This window comes from Zalophus californianus, chromosome 1 (genome assembly GCF_009762305.2).
Source record: "Zalophus californianus isolate mZalCal1 chromosome 1, mZalCal1.pri.v2, whole genome shotgun sequence".
NCBI classification, from domain to species: domain Eukaryota; kingdom Metazoa; phylum Chordata; class Mammalia; order Carnivora; family Otariidae; genus Zalophus; species Zalophus californianus.
Window position 1 is genome coordinate 176,777,343 of NC_045595.1, and position 16,374 is coordinate 176,793,716.

The 16,374-nt window shown below is 37.0% G+C and overlaps 1 pseudogene; it reads left to right on the top strand.

Moving 5' to 3' along the window:
- The first annotated feature begins 1,719 nt into the window (after positions 1–1,719).
- On the top strand, positions 1,720–16,106 carry LOC118357373 (annotated as a pseudogene).
- Positions 16,107–16,374: the final 268 nt, after the last annotated feature.

The following is a 16,374-nucleotide window of genomic DNA, read 5'->3' on the forward strand; positions in this document are numbered from 1 at the left end:
TCCGAAGCTGGGAATGACAACCAACAGACACAGTATTATTTGGGGAAGAAAAAAATAAAATTTTGCAAACTATGATGATTGTGTACCTAACAGAATGATATTTAACATGGATAAACCTAAGGCCATTATACCTTAACCATGCATTTATTCAATAGCAACTGTATATCAAATATTATGCTGGATAATGGGAGAGATACACATAAATTTCCTGCCCTCGAGGAGGAAATTTTAGGCTAAAGAAACAGCTCTCTACACAAATAATTAGAAACACAGTCAAATAAGTGTGCCAGTTATGGGGCTATTGTCTAAGTTTTAACGCCCACCTTGTCGTGCTTGGGCGGGGATGCTGCAGGCCACATTTCTGGTGTGGCAGCTGGCTCCCTGGTCAACATTGAGAGTGGAATGCTAAAGGGAGGTTGGGAGGCTAGAAAAAGAAGAAGGGATGTGCTGTTTCCTCTTTGCCCCCATTGGCTTCCTGAAGCTGTCAGTGTCTTCCCAGCTTCCCCCTACAGTGATGGATTGTTCCAGCAGCCGCGGCTGAATCCAGTTTGCAGTTTTTCCAATACTTCTAGAACTAATACTTCTAGAACTCTTCCACATCTCTCCAGAAACATCAAAACCAGTGGGCTAGTGCCCTCTCCTCAGAGGTCTGAATTCCAGCCCCTCACGGTCCCTCTCCTGAGCTGAGAGCTGGCACTGACTTAGAGGCCCCTCATCAAAGCTTCTACATCGAATTAATTCCACCCTCTTCTGCTTGTTTCTCTAGCCCAGCAGGTGGTAGTTTCTCCCTGCAATTGCTACCCCTGTGATGACTTTGTGTTCCATTTTTGCCTTTATTCCTGTGTCAGCCTCAGTCCTATGAACGATTTATTTTATGTTATCTCTGTTAGAATAGCTGGTGAGTATTCCGGCTCCTCACTGGACATTGGCTACTACAACAACTGTACATAACGATACTAGAGTGGTTAAACAGCAAACCCCTAAGTTGTTTAAATCAGGGAGTGTGTGTAACTGAATTAGTCTAAGACTCACAATAATTGAGTTTTGGGCCAGTTGGAGAAACTAATTTCAGTTTTGACCTCAAATTGGAAATTGCTTTCCTTTCCAAATGTAGAGAACACCCATATAATAGTCAATGTATCATAGGTGAAACAAAGAGGCAGCTATTTGATGTTCTAATATGTAAAAGGGAATAAGAGAAGAAACAGGTTAATCTTGCGTTTTTTTCAGAGAGCTAACCTTGAATGAATGAGAGTGGCTGGTTAGCTCAGTTGGTTAGAGTGCGCTGCTAACAAACTTGAACTAACGAAGTTAGAAGAAAGGCCCTTCTAAAAGTCAACCCTGTCTAAAGATAAAATGAGCTTCTGAAGGAAGTGGAAATTCCTCATCATAAGAAATGTTCTCGTACAGTTTGAGAAACTATTATTTGATACTATTGTATGGCAATGTTCTTCAATTGGGAAGGGCATTGAATTAGATGGTTTATTATCCTGGCGTTCTATGATAATGGGATTAGTGTATTAATTTCATTGTGCCCTTTTCCAATGGAAAAAAAGTGTTTCTTAAAATGTGTTGAACATGCAAAAGGAAGTCAGGTAAGGGAGTGCAATGGACTGAATGCTTACATTGCCATAAAATACATTATCTTGAAACCTAATCCCCAATGTGATGGTATTAGGAGGTGGGGCCTTTGGGAGGTAATTAGGTCATGAAGGTGACATGCTTATGAATGAGATTACTGGTCTTATAAAAGAGATACCAGAGAGCTCCCTCATAGCTGTCCTTGAACCAGGAAGTGGGCTCTCACCAGGTACCAAATTTGCTGACATCTTGACTTGGACTTCCCAGCTTCTGGAACTGTGAGAAATCAATATCTGTTTTTACAAATCACCTAATGTATGGTAATTTTTTATCGCAGTCTGAATAGTTTAAGACAGGGAGTAAGGTAAGGAGAAGGTATTGGAACATGTAATTGACTGAAGGTACTGGAGCAGGGCAATGAATTAGGAAAGTAATTGTAAAGACTCAGGCGAATAGGCTAGAAGAAATCACTCCTATCCCTGGCCCCTTCAATCCTAGTAATAAACAAGGTCAAAAACCCCTGCAGCTGAGGTTTTGTCCTTGTCTCAGGTTTCATAGACCACATTTGAAATACTCTGTTCCAGAACAGCATGTACACATGGAAAGTGCTTATCTGTGAGATGGTTACTTTTTCAATCTTTTTTTTTTTTTTTTAGGTTCGCTAAGATATTTGCAATAAATTTGAAACTTTGTGTTATACTGGAACATGATACAAAATGCTATTGACATTTCTAACAAAAAAATTATAAAATCTTCTACAGTATCATCATCAGCCATGACAACAGCACAGCTTATTGGAGTACATCTCTTTAAAAATTTACCCAAACCTAATAAATAGACAGCAGCAAGGATTTTTAGTGTTTATGAGATATTAGAAACACATGGATTCCAATTTCTGTAAATGCTGTAAGAAGAACAATTTTATATAAGATTGGCAAGTGTGCTGGGATGAATTGGAAAAACCTGCTGAAGGTTTAGACATAGTAATTTTGTAGCTTTCACATGTAAATGTAATAGAAAGGGTGGATTCATATTTATGGGAGTTGCAATATTATTACTATTTTGCGTTAACTAGCCAATGCTAAAAGATGTATATTAAAATGGGAGGGGACAATCATATTAATTCTTTGTCTAGGCTCTGCCAAATATCCCATTACTTAGAATATATAGATGTTTAATGTCACTTAGATCCTAATGTTCCATGAACTAACCTTTCATTTCATATCTCATATTCATAAATATATAATAATTGACACAACCTTTAGTTTTCTCAAAATTAGTGTGTATAGGTGGGATCAGATTACTTCTATGTGTAAGAAATAATAAAATTCCTATTGTGTAAAGACATTGGATAGATACTGGACATTTATTGCTATATATCTCATTTTTCCACCAATCAAATCCCCCAACTCTAATGAGAATAGGTACAAGATTATTTCACTTGTAACACTAAAAATGTAATGCTCAGAGGGAAAATTTCAAGGAGCAGGATTAAATATTTTCTCAAAACAAGTCTTAAAAATTTCCTAATCAGTATGTGAGGATTATAGACCATATTTTCCAGTATATTTGGCTGTGTAAAACACAAATTTAAAGGTACACTGAACTCGTGTCACATAGATATGATATGATATGATATGATAAGGACTCCATTTTTAAAAATTAGATTTAGCATTATTTTTATTGTAAAAATCTTGATCCTGAGATGCCATTGCCTGTAGGTGGAGATCTGGAGTGAACAATTATATACTTAGAGGCACATTTTGGCTGCGTGCTGGTCATTTTACCATATTTTATTCCCAATAGAATGACAGAACACAAATACTTTTCCAAACTTCTATAGAGAGCTAAGTCATGATAGCAAGTGAGGAACTTTTTAAATCTCTTATGTCAGTGTTTAAAGTGAGGCATAACTTGATCAAGTCTGATACCTGACTGAGTCTCACTTAGAATATCCATTCTCTGAAGACAATACAAGTACAATAAAAATGGATTATTTTTCATTTTTTGATGGGTTCTGATTATAAAAGTATCAAATATGTTTACTTCTCAATGGGAGATCTGGTTTCCATGGGGACCAAACCAACCTCATCTGCTGTTTTGCAGACCATGCTCCATGTACCACCTCCACTTTGGCAGGACTAGAGAGTGGCTGAACACAGCTACCCTGGCAAATGTGCATAGCCATCCATATAGTTTCTCCTCCTTTTCCACCCCCTTCCAACAACAGAACCCAGGAGGGGGCTTCAAGGATGTGTAGCTTTCCTCCCACTTTCAAGTTGCATCACTTGGGATGCTCTTTGAAACTGGAACATTCTCCATGATGATAATAAACATCCGCCATGTGTCACAATGTTTCTTCAAGTTAAGTGTCAAATTATCTGGCAATATAAATAGGTGCCTATTTTTTATTGTTGTAATGCCTTTATTACAGATTCAGCACAGATCGATGGTATTTCTTACACAGATTGATCAACTATCTATCACATATTGGCAATCTGCCCAATTTCATATATGCTCACTACTGATTCGTGTGTTCATCATACCCTTAGTATCAGTTTGCTGTATCTTGAGCATTGTGCTAAGCATGAGGGGTCTTGAGATAAGTGAGACAGACTTCTTACTCTCAGAATATTATTCTCTTAGAGCCTAGAATCTAGAGGACATGAATTACCAGAAGTGGTATTGGAAATCTCTGTGGTAAGTTTAATGGTATGATACTTGTTCTGGAAAATATGGGGCCATTGAAGGGAACCCAGTCTCATCCTGTGGCATTAAGGAAGCCAAAAGAAGGCTCTAAACAGCTTGATCAAAGAATGAGTATCATTTAATCTGGTGAAGAAGCAGCAGCTTGAAGCAGCAAATGAAAGAAAGAAAGTGCAGTTTCTGGCTTAGGAGCCAGAAGCAGTTCTGCACCTGACCCAAACCTGGGCTGGGAATGAGCAGCAAAGCAGTGCAGTCCTCCTTACGATATGTTAGAACTGCATTTTTATTCAAAGCCATTGAAGAAATACAAAGAAAGTACAAAAAGAGGACAATTGGTCGGTTATATGTTTTTGAGTAGTTATTCTGAAGACTGCATGGAATATGTATTTGAAGAAATGAGATGTTTGAGTAAATGACTAATCTTTTTTTTTTTTCTGGGTCAAAATATAGCCTTGGTGAATGTTGGAACCAAAACCTATAACATCTAAAATTCAGTATTTCACTGAGTGCAACTCATGTGTTGTCATTAAAATAGGTGTTATATTTGTAGTCACTGGTCACAGTTCTTTCCCTCCAGTCATACAAAGTATAGGATAAGTACAACAGATGTAAAAAGATAATTTGGGGTATTGAGAGTGGATATGAGTTATTTGCTTTATGTGGTCCTATCCCAAGAGTCTATGGTTTTTGTTTCTGTTTTGAAGAATATGTTCCATTTTAACAGATTCAAGATAAAATGTTAGCAAATGAGTTTGAAACATTCTAACTTCTCTCAAGTAGAAGCTAATACATTTGAAATAACCACATTTTTTCCATTACCTTATTCCTATTACCTTTCTATATTCTACTATTATTTAGCTTATTGAAAGTTCAGAGTTCCATTAAGTAAACATGTACTGAGGGCTTATATTGAGATAGTTTCTCTTCTGTAGAGGGAGGTATAGACAAGTAGGGTAATCATATATTATTAAAATAACTTAAATTTTATTCCTTAGGAAATGTACTTTACATCACTCTGCTAGTCATTGACAGCAATGTTTTATAATAATGCAAGTAACAGTGCAAGCAGCAATATTAACTTAAAATATCAAGCCATTTAAGAGAATTAAAAAAACCATGATGGATGAAAATATTAAATTTCTTGAAAACTAAAAAATAGCTGATAAAATAAAACTCAAAGATCATGAGTCATTTAAGAAGAGCCTTAAGAAGTGTTTTGGCAAATGTTGTCAGAATATTAAATGAAAAGGTAAAGCATTTGTCTTTCATCCGAAATAGTAATAACTATTATTCAATATTTCAAATTACAAAATGTGTGGACATTTGTGTGTGGGGGGGTGCCATTCAGTTCAGTCTTGGGCGATTGAAATGGCTAAATAACACCCATATGGTAAACAGCTTGATACGCCCAGTATAAAGGAAAAGGTGTTGGCTGTGAATCTGTGAAGGAGGCATTATTATTTTCACTCATAGAGGTGATGTAAATGTCTAGCTTCCAGGGCTTTATTTCTTTTCTCTAGTTTTTCTTTTTTTTTCCTTCTTTCCTTTCTTTTTTGTTAATATGTTAGACTTTGGCTGGGTTTTCATAGAATGAAATGTTTTCCAGTAGTAAATGTTCATGCACCCCTTCCCCCAAATTAGTTGCCTTGGAGGGTGATGGAAGGCAACCTAAACATTTAGTTTTATATATCAAGAATCATCTGCATTATAGAAGAGATGAAAAAAACATAAAATCTGATTTCTATCTGACAAAACTTTCCATTCTTTGTGGGGCATCATGACATACATGAAGCAAAGATAATTTGGTAATAGTAGTTATCATATTAACTGTTAACATATTATGAATATTTATTATCTGCCAGGGCCTTTTTTAGTAATTTCCATGTACTGTTGAATAGATTTTATTTCATTCCCATAGTAAGTCTATGAAATTAGCATTATGATTATGCTAATTTTGCAAATGTGGAAATTGGAGAACAGAGAGTTTAAGTAAGTTTAAATCCAAGCAATCTTGTTCCACAACTTGTAACTCAAGTGTATGCTGCCTTATGTAGTATCGTTTTTATATTTTGTGCAACATTTCACAAGTTGTGGGACTAGGAAAAGACCACAATGTTTGTGATGGATAAGAAGAGCTCAGAATTGAGAGTCAGGATGATGCAGCTTCAAATCTCCATTCTGCCAGTTGTGTGAGGTACTTAGCTTCTTCTGTAAGCCTCACTTTCTTCATCTATAAAATGACAAACTCATCCCCCTCGGTTGCTTTGAGGATTAAAAAGGATTATACATGTACTGCATTTAGCTAATAGCAGGCATATAGTATGCTGTCAATAAATGTGAACTGCTATTTTTTTAAAGCAAAGATTTAGTATCTAAAGAAAATACATTGTGACAGACTGTTTATCTTCATTTAAGCAAAAGAAGTTTCATGTATCAAATAATTTTTGAGGTTTTTCTTTCTGAAGTAAAAGAGAAGCATTAAAAAACACTTCATTTTTTGTTTCATTTTGGAATTCAATTGTATATGTACTTAATTCTGATACAATGTAATAATTTCCATTCTAAATTTCAGAGCCTAGAGACTTCAGACTGAAGTTTATAAAAAGAAAAGTTTCATTTATGTTATATAAAGCAATGTTTTGGAAGACACAGCCTCATACTGCTAACATAATGGACCATAAATATCAAACCTATGCCATATCTGTAAGTCTTTTTGAGTGTTTCCATGGAACTTATTTGATTTTTCAATGAACATATTTTTTTTCAATTAAAAATCCATCCTAGAAAAGTTTCTTAATAATTTCCATGTAAAAGAAAATACTTATGTTTTGCTTTTATATACCAGGAATCAAAACTTTAAAAATTTCACAGAAAGTTGAACTAACCTATTAATTTTGAACATGTTTTGAAATATAACATCCCTAAGACAATACACCTCTGAAGATGAATACTATTCGTTACTGAAAACTAGTTAAATCACATGACACAATAACATCTTTATAACATTTTCTTATATTTTTAATGAGTGTTTAGACATTTTAAGAAAGCACATTTAGGCTGAAACAGGTAAGGATATCTATAATACAGGAATAACTTCTAAAAACGTAACAAAGGATTAAGCATTGTATTTAGTGGGAATAGTCTGTCATAGGCAATCTGAATTTAAAAAGATAGTTCACAAGCATATTAAGAAATAAAAAATTTGAGAGTAGGGCTGATGCATTACCTAAACAGAAAAAAAAATCCATTTTTGCTTGATTAGAGTATATGCTTTTTAATGCATTTTACACTTAGAAAAAATAAACTATCAGTATTTAAACTATTTTTAGATTTAAACATTTACCTATAGAGAGTGAAAATTATGGGGCTTTCAGAATCCTCTCCTTTTTGACTTAGACTTGGAAACTTCAAATAAGTTCTGGTTTCAAGTCTGTGGAAACCAGGGAATCATGCAGATATATCAGTATTATTTAACTAATCTTTTAGATGCATACAGGGGACGTCTAGGATTTGGTTTGAGACAGCTGGATCCCATGTGCCTTGTTTTCCGTATTTATCACTGGGGTAGATGAGCCTCGCCTTGAAATGCGGGCAGAATAGTTTATTCACTCAGTGAGCAAAGAGCCTATGTGGCAGGGCTGAAATCCATATTCACACATGGCCTGTGAAATCGAATCGATTAGAAGTTTTCCCTTCATGATATTAGCAATGGTTAAGAATGATTTATCAAGCTCCCTAACCACTTGGAATTCATGAATTTCAAATTAAAATGTGAGTCTTCTGTAGTAAGTAACTATATGTTTGGATTACGATGGAGTTCTCAATCAGGGGTACATGGAAGGACTTCAGGGGACCAAGGAGCCTGGGATCACAGTGAGATTGCCCTCTGTTGCATGTGTAGGTGCTTTTTTAAATGAAAAGTGTCCTTTGCTTTCATTACATTCTTAAAGAGATCCAAGAACAACAACAATAAGAAAGGTAAGAATCACTCCAATTCCAAAACATTGGAGAGAAAAGGAACTCCAAACATCCATCATACATATTAAAGTGGCTTGGAAGATTGGCCTAAGTTTAAATTTTGTGTGTCAAAAGAAAAAATATGATCGTTTCGTAGAGACTCTCTAAACAGTATTCAGAAATGCCCTGAAGAGGTGATCTGGGAATTATCCTTATTTTGATGGATGATCTAATACTGAGAGGACTATGCCTCAGAATCTAAAATACATATTCAGGGGGTAAGAGAGAGTAAAAAACTCATGGACATTTATATAGTTAAGTATTAGGCACCAGACGCTGAATTAGGCACCTCACATACATGAATGTACAGGGATCTCAAGCATCACCTGGCAGTTAGCACAGTTATTCTCACTTCACAGTTTAAAAAATGAAAAGCAGTACATTGGGGTCCATATGGCCCTTCTTTTCACTAGATCTGTGTCTTTGGGGTAAATACCCAGTAGTGCAATTGCTGGGTCATAGGGTAGCTCTATTTTTAATTTTCTGAGGCACCTCTACACTGTGTTCCAAAGTGGCTATACCAACTTGCATTCCCACCAACAGTGTAAAAGGGTTCCCCTTTCCCCACAACCTCTCCAACATTTGTTTTTTTTCCTTGTCAATTTTTGCCATTCTAACTGGTGTAAGGTGGTATCTCAATGTGGTTTTGATGTGAATTTCCCTGATGGCTAATGATGATGAACATTTTTTCATGTGTCTGTTAGCCATTTGTATGTCTTCTTTGGAAAAGTGTCTGTACGTGTCTTCAGCCCACTTTTTGACTGGATTATTTGTTTTTTGGGTGTTGAGTTTGAGAATTTCTTTGTAGATCTTGGATACCAGCCCTTTATCTGTAGTGTCATATGCAAATATCTTCTCCCATTCTGTGGGTGGCCTCTTTGTTTTGTTGACTGTTTCCTTTGTTGTGCAGAAGTTTTTTATCTTGATGAAGTCCCAAAAGTTCATTTTTGCTTTTGTTTCGCTAGCCTTTGGAGATGTATCTTGAAAGAAGTTGCTGTGGCTGATGTCAAAGAGGTTACTGCCTATGTTCTCCTCTAGGATTTTGATGGATTCCTGTCTCACATTGAGGTCTGTCATCCATTTTGAGTTTATCTTTGTGTATGGTGTTAGAGAATGGTCGAGTTTCATTCTTCTGCCTGTGGCTGTCCAATTTTCTCAGCACCATTTATTGAAGAGACTGTCTTTTTTCCATTGCATATTTTTTCCTGCTTTGTCGAAGATTATTTGACCATAGAGTTGAGGGTCCATATCTGGGCTTTCTATTCTGCAATAGCCAAACTGTCGAAAGAGCTGAGATGCCCTTCAACAGATGAATGGATAAAGAAGATGTGGTCCATATATACAATGGAATATTACTCAGCCATCAGAAAGGATGAATACCCAATTTTTACATCAACATGGATGGGACTGGAGGAGATTATGCTAAGTGAAAAAAGTCAAGGAGAGAAAGTTATTATATGGTTTCACTTATTTGTGGAACATAAGGAATAGAATGGAGGACATTAGGAGAAGGAAGGGAAAAATGAAGGGGGGGAATCAGAGGGAGAGATGGACCATAAGAGACTATGGACTCTGAGAAACAAACTGAGGGTTTTAGAGGGGAGGGGGGTGGGGGGATGGGTTAGCCCGGTGATGGGTATTAAGGAGGGCACATACTGCATGGAGCACTGGGTGTTATACGAAAACAATGAAGCGTGGATCACTACATCAAAAACTAATGATGTATTGCATGATGACTAATATAACATAATAAAATAAAATAAAAAAAACATTTCAACTAAAAAAAAAAAATGAGAATCAGAAAGGTTAAGAAGCTTGAGCAAGTAAACACAGTGGTAAGAGGAAGCCCCGGGGTTTCTACCCAGGTCTGACTGGTCTGTACTATTTCTAATATATCATTGTTTTATTTTTTTATGTGTTTACTATAAATCTTAGTGTTTTCCAGGTAAAGAATATCAGGCATTTTGTTTTCAACAGTGTATGGGGGGTATGTTTGGTGCCTAGAACAAAATAAGAAACTAAGTGAATATTTGAAAAAATAAATACATCTGGCTAAAACTACCATATAACTAATGAAGATATGAGATCAAGGGAGATGAAATATTTTATTAAAGGTCACTCACCTAGTTAGTGGAAAAAGGCACAAAGTCCAATATCTTGTCTCCTAGATAAAGATTTTGTTTGCCACTTTCAACTTGTAAGGCTGATTCCAGAATATTCTCTCCTTACCTGGATCAGTACTAGCTCTCTGAAGTAGATAACTTTTCTTTCTCTCTCCCTCTAGTTTGGGATACAAATAGGTTGTTCTAAATAATCACACCTGAGGGTCAGCTAACACTCTATCCTTAACAATTTTTCACTCTGTCTTTGAAAAGAATTCACCCTTGAATGTAGATGGATTTTTTGAGCTGATTTATTTTTCTACTTTTTTTTTTCTGTCTCTGATCTATGAAGGACCATATGAGTCTTCCCATCCTGTTTTGTTAAGTTCAGCATCTCCAATCTCTAGCAACTAAAATGGAACATGCCCCAGACTGAACTCTTTTCAGGACTGCCTTCATGGGAGTGGGATTTGTGATAGCCATGGGGTCCGGTGCTTGGTTTAAAGTTCCACTGTTGCTGTCTTGAAATCCTTAATAAAATTTCATTTTGAAATTATGTTGTCAGTCCTGCTTTTTATTTTCCTTTTGCCAACCAGTACAAATTCGTTCTTCTTTCCATCTTCTCTATATTTGAAGGACACCACCAATATCTGCCTCATTAGGTATTGTTGGATACAATGATTCATCTTCAACTTTACCTCTTCTTGACCACCTCTGCATCTAATTGTTGGCAAAATCCCAACAATTCTAACCTCACAAAGTGTCTCACAATGAATCCTTTTTTTCTTTTTCTACCACATTCAATAGACAAAGGGGACACCTGGGTGGCTCAGTCGGTTAATTGTCTGCCTTCAGCTCAGGTCATGACCCCCGGGTCCTGGAATCTAGCTCTGCTTCAGGCTCCCTGCTCCGCGGGGAGTCTGCTTCTCCCTCTGCCCCTGACCCGCCTTGTGTTCCCACTCTCTCTCTTTCACTTTCTCTCATTCTCTCTCTCTCTCAAATAAATAAATAAAATCTTAAAAAAAGAGAAAGAACCTACTTTAACAAAACTCAGTCTTGATTGGAAATCAGGTCTCTGCTACTTATTGGTTATACATCTTTCAGCAAGGCAATCTCTTGAATTTCTATTTTCTCATCTATAAAATAGGAAAAATAAAACTCACTGTACATATTTAAGAACTAGAAATATAATTTGGTAAGTACTTAATACAATGGCTCTTTTTAATTTAGAGAGGGTCCCATAGAACTCTAAATTTTAATTCCCTTCTAACTTATAATAACTTTTATCTTGAGATCAGTTATTGGTTTCTATTTCTGAGAAATATATTTTATCTTCAAATCATCATTCAACACTTACTGAGTATTCACTCATTCATATGAACATCTTTAAATGCTCCTCCAAAAAACAAAAACAAAAAAGTACCCCTAAACTTATTGATAACACTGCTATCAAGAAATGAAGTGTACATCTCCTACTTTTGAATCTGGACAGGTATGGAACAGCTTCAACCAACAGAGTGGAAATGACATCATATGATTTATGAGGCTGGATCTTAAAAGGGCATGCTGCTTCCAACTTGTTTGCTGGAAGTCTGTGTTCTGGAGTCCTAAGGCACCCTGTAAAAAGTCCAACAACCCAGGAGCCAGCAGACTTGAGGAAGCCAAGCCACAGGGAGATGCCACACACGGACACTCAGGCACAACTCTGTTCTTCAAAGTGTCCTGTGCAGACACCAGACAAGTAAATGAACGAGCCTCCAGATGATGCCAGCCCCCAGTTATAAAATTATCCTTCAAACCTCTTACATGAGGCTCCGGAAACTGCAGAGCAGGAACAAGCCGCTTCCTCTCTGCTCTGTCTGAATTTCGGAGCTACAGAATCCATAAGCATATGAGATGGTTCTTTTAAACCATAACGAAGGTTTAGATTCATGTGTTATAGAGCAATTGTAGGTGGAATCACTCCAAACTGAAATTAAAAAAAAAAAAAAAGAGGAAAGAAAAGGGAAGGAAATCCCATGCATTGTGTATGTCCTGGCTCCCACTTTCCTTCTAGCCTTATGTCCAACATAACGCTGTGGACTTGTCCCAATCCTTTGGCAATTCCTTTGCTTTCCAACCTTATTTCCCTTCTTTATACTGATGTTGTTTGTTGGAAAGCTCTTTCCTCTTTTCTTCACTCTCTTAAGTCTCAGTTTATGTGCTCTTCACATGCTGCATTATCATTTAATCCTTCAATCCCCCCAGCTACATGGTATATTCTTCTTCTGAATTCGGATAGAATGTTTTAACCTCATATTCACCAAACATACTTGTTCTTGTTTGTGTGCACATTGAATTTTTCCTAAGAGAGAACTCACATGTGATTTAATACCTCCCCTACAATAAGTAATTATTGGCAGGTGTTCAGTGCTTTGCTAATAACCTAGCATTGCTCTGAATTAGAGTTGTGGCGTGAAGATGCTTGTAGCCTTGAAAAGTTTTAGTAGCTACAATATATATGGAAGTCAAACTTTTCCCTTCAACCATTACCATGTTACTTCCTTTGTCCATTTATATCTCCTTGTATATCCTTGACAGTTCTCTGAACAAATATTTATTTTAGAATCATCTATTAACTAGTTTGTTAGCCATTATTGACCTCAACTCCATTTTATCCTTAAGTTGCTATTTTCTCAAAAATTCTCTAGCTTGAAACTATAGCTGATTTTACTACCTACACCACCTGACATCAATGAGATACAATTTTCATCAACTTTTCACATAATGAAAACTCTATAAATAGGACCACATAGGCCCCAACGAACTATATTCTCTGAGGTACATATTATGCTTTAAACTCTGAATTTTACTTTATTTTAGATACCATTTATTCCTTTTCTTTCAAAAGTATTGAAAGGAACAAGAGATTATTTTAATTTTTTAAAATTACCTATATTGTAGTTACTGTAGGTTTTTCTCCCTTCCCTAAGTGACATACGTTTGGCTTTAGGAAGAAAAGATAAAAGAAAAGGAAATTTACATTTACTATATGTGCCAGACACGGCTGAGCAAAATCATACTACTTAATTTATTTGTTTACTGAATTCTCTTAATTTCCTTCAGTTGAAGGGAAAAAGATTCCTAGATATTATCAGATATTTCTGTGTCTAACCTAAATATATAAAATACTATTCAAAGAGCTGAATCAGTCTATGTGTACTACAGTAAATATATATATTTGATAACACAGTAATTACTGAGAGATAGACAACCCTAAGAAAGAAGTCATATAATGAGTGTGGGATTAGGTCCTTAACAAGAGTCCTTGATATTTGCAGACATCCTGCAGCTCTCTGAATTCCCATCATGTTTTTAATCATAATTGCTTCCCTACCACCCGTCTGGGCTGCTATCAACAGAGGCTTATGACATCCAGGGAAGAATAAATAGGGAGACAAGTGAATTCTTTGGAAGCTCCAGTTCTGCCTTAGTGCATATTTCTCCCTAATAAAATAATGGAGTGAAGCATTTAAAAAAAGACTCAACTGAAGCAAGTATCTTTAAATAGATTATTTTCCACAAGGAATCAGTGGGTGCTAATGTTCCCTTGTTGGCTATAAAATCACTGGGGGAGAAATAACAATTATGGCAATCACAGCGTAGTTTAACCCTACGAACTTAGATACAAAGAAAAAAATGAAAAAAAAAACTTTTTAAAAATTTTTTATTGTTATGTTAATCACCAAACATTACATCATTAGTTCTTGATGTAGTGTTCCATGATTCATTGTTTGTGCATAACACCCAGTGCTCCATGCAGAACGTGCCCTCCTTAATACCCATCACCAAGCTAACCCATCCCCCCACCCCCCTCCCCTCTAGAACCCTGTTTGTTTTTCAGAGTCCATCGTCTCTCATGGTTCGTCTCCCCCTCCGACTTACTCCCCTTTATTCTTCCCCTCCTGCTATCTTCTTCTTTTTCTTTTTTCCTAACATATCTTGCATTATTTGTTTTAAAAAAAAACTTTTAAAAGACCATCTTTAAGAAGGCAACACAATTAAGATGGCCATTCACAGGAGGTTTCCAGCTACTTCACTCTCTCTCCAGAAGGGGTTCCTAGCATCTATGGATACCCTTGAAGGCATAACAATATGTGTTTCTGTTCATGGATTTTAGGGATTGAATATGTTATTAATCAAAAGAGTCGCTGTAGTTTCATTGCTTCTAGAATCTCCTGAGGCATTGTATACAGCTGCATTCAAAGAAAATGAACTGTTATAAACTTGATCATATTCATCCCTTGGGCTCATCTGATTACAAAATTGCCCAATGAGCTGTTACAGTATTTTCAACTAATTAGTTAACCCATACTTTGGGATTTCTTTCCTTTCTTAGTTTCTTTCTCGCTTGTGTTTTCTTTTTTATTTCTTTTTTGTTTTTCCTCCCCCCCCTTATTGTACATATTTACCCTTTCTCTAACAGGGTGAATATCTCAGTGTTGTGCTGCCAAAACGCTCAAATCACATCACTAAAAGTATACCTTTTCTCCTATCGCTTTTCATGTGAGGAAAACGAACGGTGATTTTTTTTTTTTTTTTGCCATGTTATTGATTTTAAATCAGAGAGCAGCACTATTCAGTCCAGGAACTCAGAAGCTACATTTGACTCTCAGATCATACAATTTCCTAAATCAGCCGCTGAAGATTCAAGGGTCTTTCTGAAATAGTTATACTGAAGAAAAGAAACAAGAGATACATTTTTAGTAAAAGAGATTGTCATAGAGAGGAAAAAGCAAATTCTTCACCAGGTATATTTCTGTCTTGCTGCAAATTTCTCCATAAAATCTGAGTGACTCATTAAAAAAAAGAAAAAGAGGGGGAAAAAAAAGGAAAAAGTCTCTCCAGGCGACCCAGAGAGAAGTACATACAGTATTGTTCTGGGTTCCGTCTTGTAACTTAAAGGGAAACTTTCACAATATCCAGAGCCCTTGATGTCCTTCAAACAAAGGAAGAGGATGTCCTCAAATTTTTGTAGCAGGATCCCATTTGGGTGGCACCAGCCTTGACTTCCAAAGGGAACACTACATCTACAAAGGGAAAAGTGGTGGCATCTACACCATAAATTAAAGAGAACCCGGGAGAAGCTGCCACTATCAGCTTGTGCCATTGTTAGTTGAAAACTCAGCTGGTGTCTGTGTATAACATCCTCCAGGAATACTGGCCAGGGAGTTGTGCTGAAGTTTTCTGCCCCTGGAGCCCCTGGAGCCACTCCCATTGCTGGCTGCTTCACTTCCCGCGCCTTCGCTAATCAGATCCAGGCAGCCAGCCTTGTGAGAGCGGAGACTTCCCGATGGTTACCGAGTCCAGGGCTGACCACCAGCCTCTCACAGAGGAGTCTTATGTTAACTGCCTACCATTGCTCTGTGTAACACAGACCCTCCTCTGTACCATGTGGACAGTACCATCTCACACAGCAACAAAGGAGTTCACTCAGCGAATCTGACCTGCAGGGCCCGGGAAGTTCTGCGCATGCGCAGCACCATCTCCCGTGACAAGCCGCGGGAGGTCATGCCTGGTGTCTACTGCAGAGATACGGAAGAAATGAAAAAGGAGAGCACCTCTGCTGAAAAGGCTGTGACCAAGGGGAATTTGAAGGTGAATGGACCACTCCGACTCCTGAATTTTCTGCTACTGAATTTGAGGTTTCCTGCTGTGTAAAGGAGCGCAGGTGTCCTCCCTGCCTCAGCAAGGTCCCTGAGGAAGAGTGGAGCACGCAGCCCACCATCGAAGACTGGTCTATAGCTCCCACAGTTCAGGCCACTGAATGGGTAAGAGCAACCACTGGGTGGTCTTAAACTGTTTCTCCATGGACTCTAGAACAGAAAATGGAAATAAGGGTGATGAAAAATAAGCAGTATCTTTGAAGAAGAAAAAAAAAGGCTTCAACTAAAGCAAGTGTTATGGACAAAATGTATCCCCCTAAATA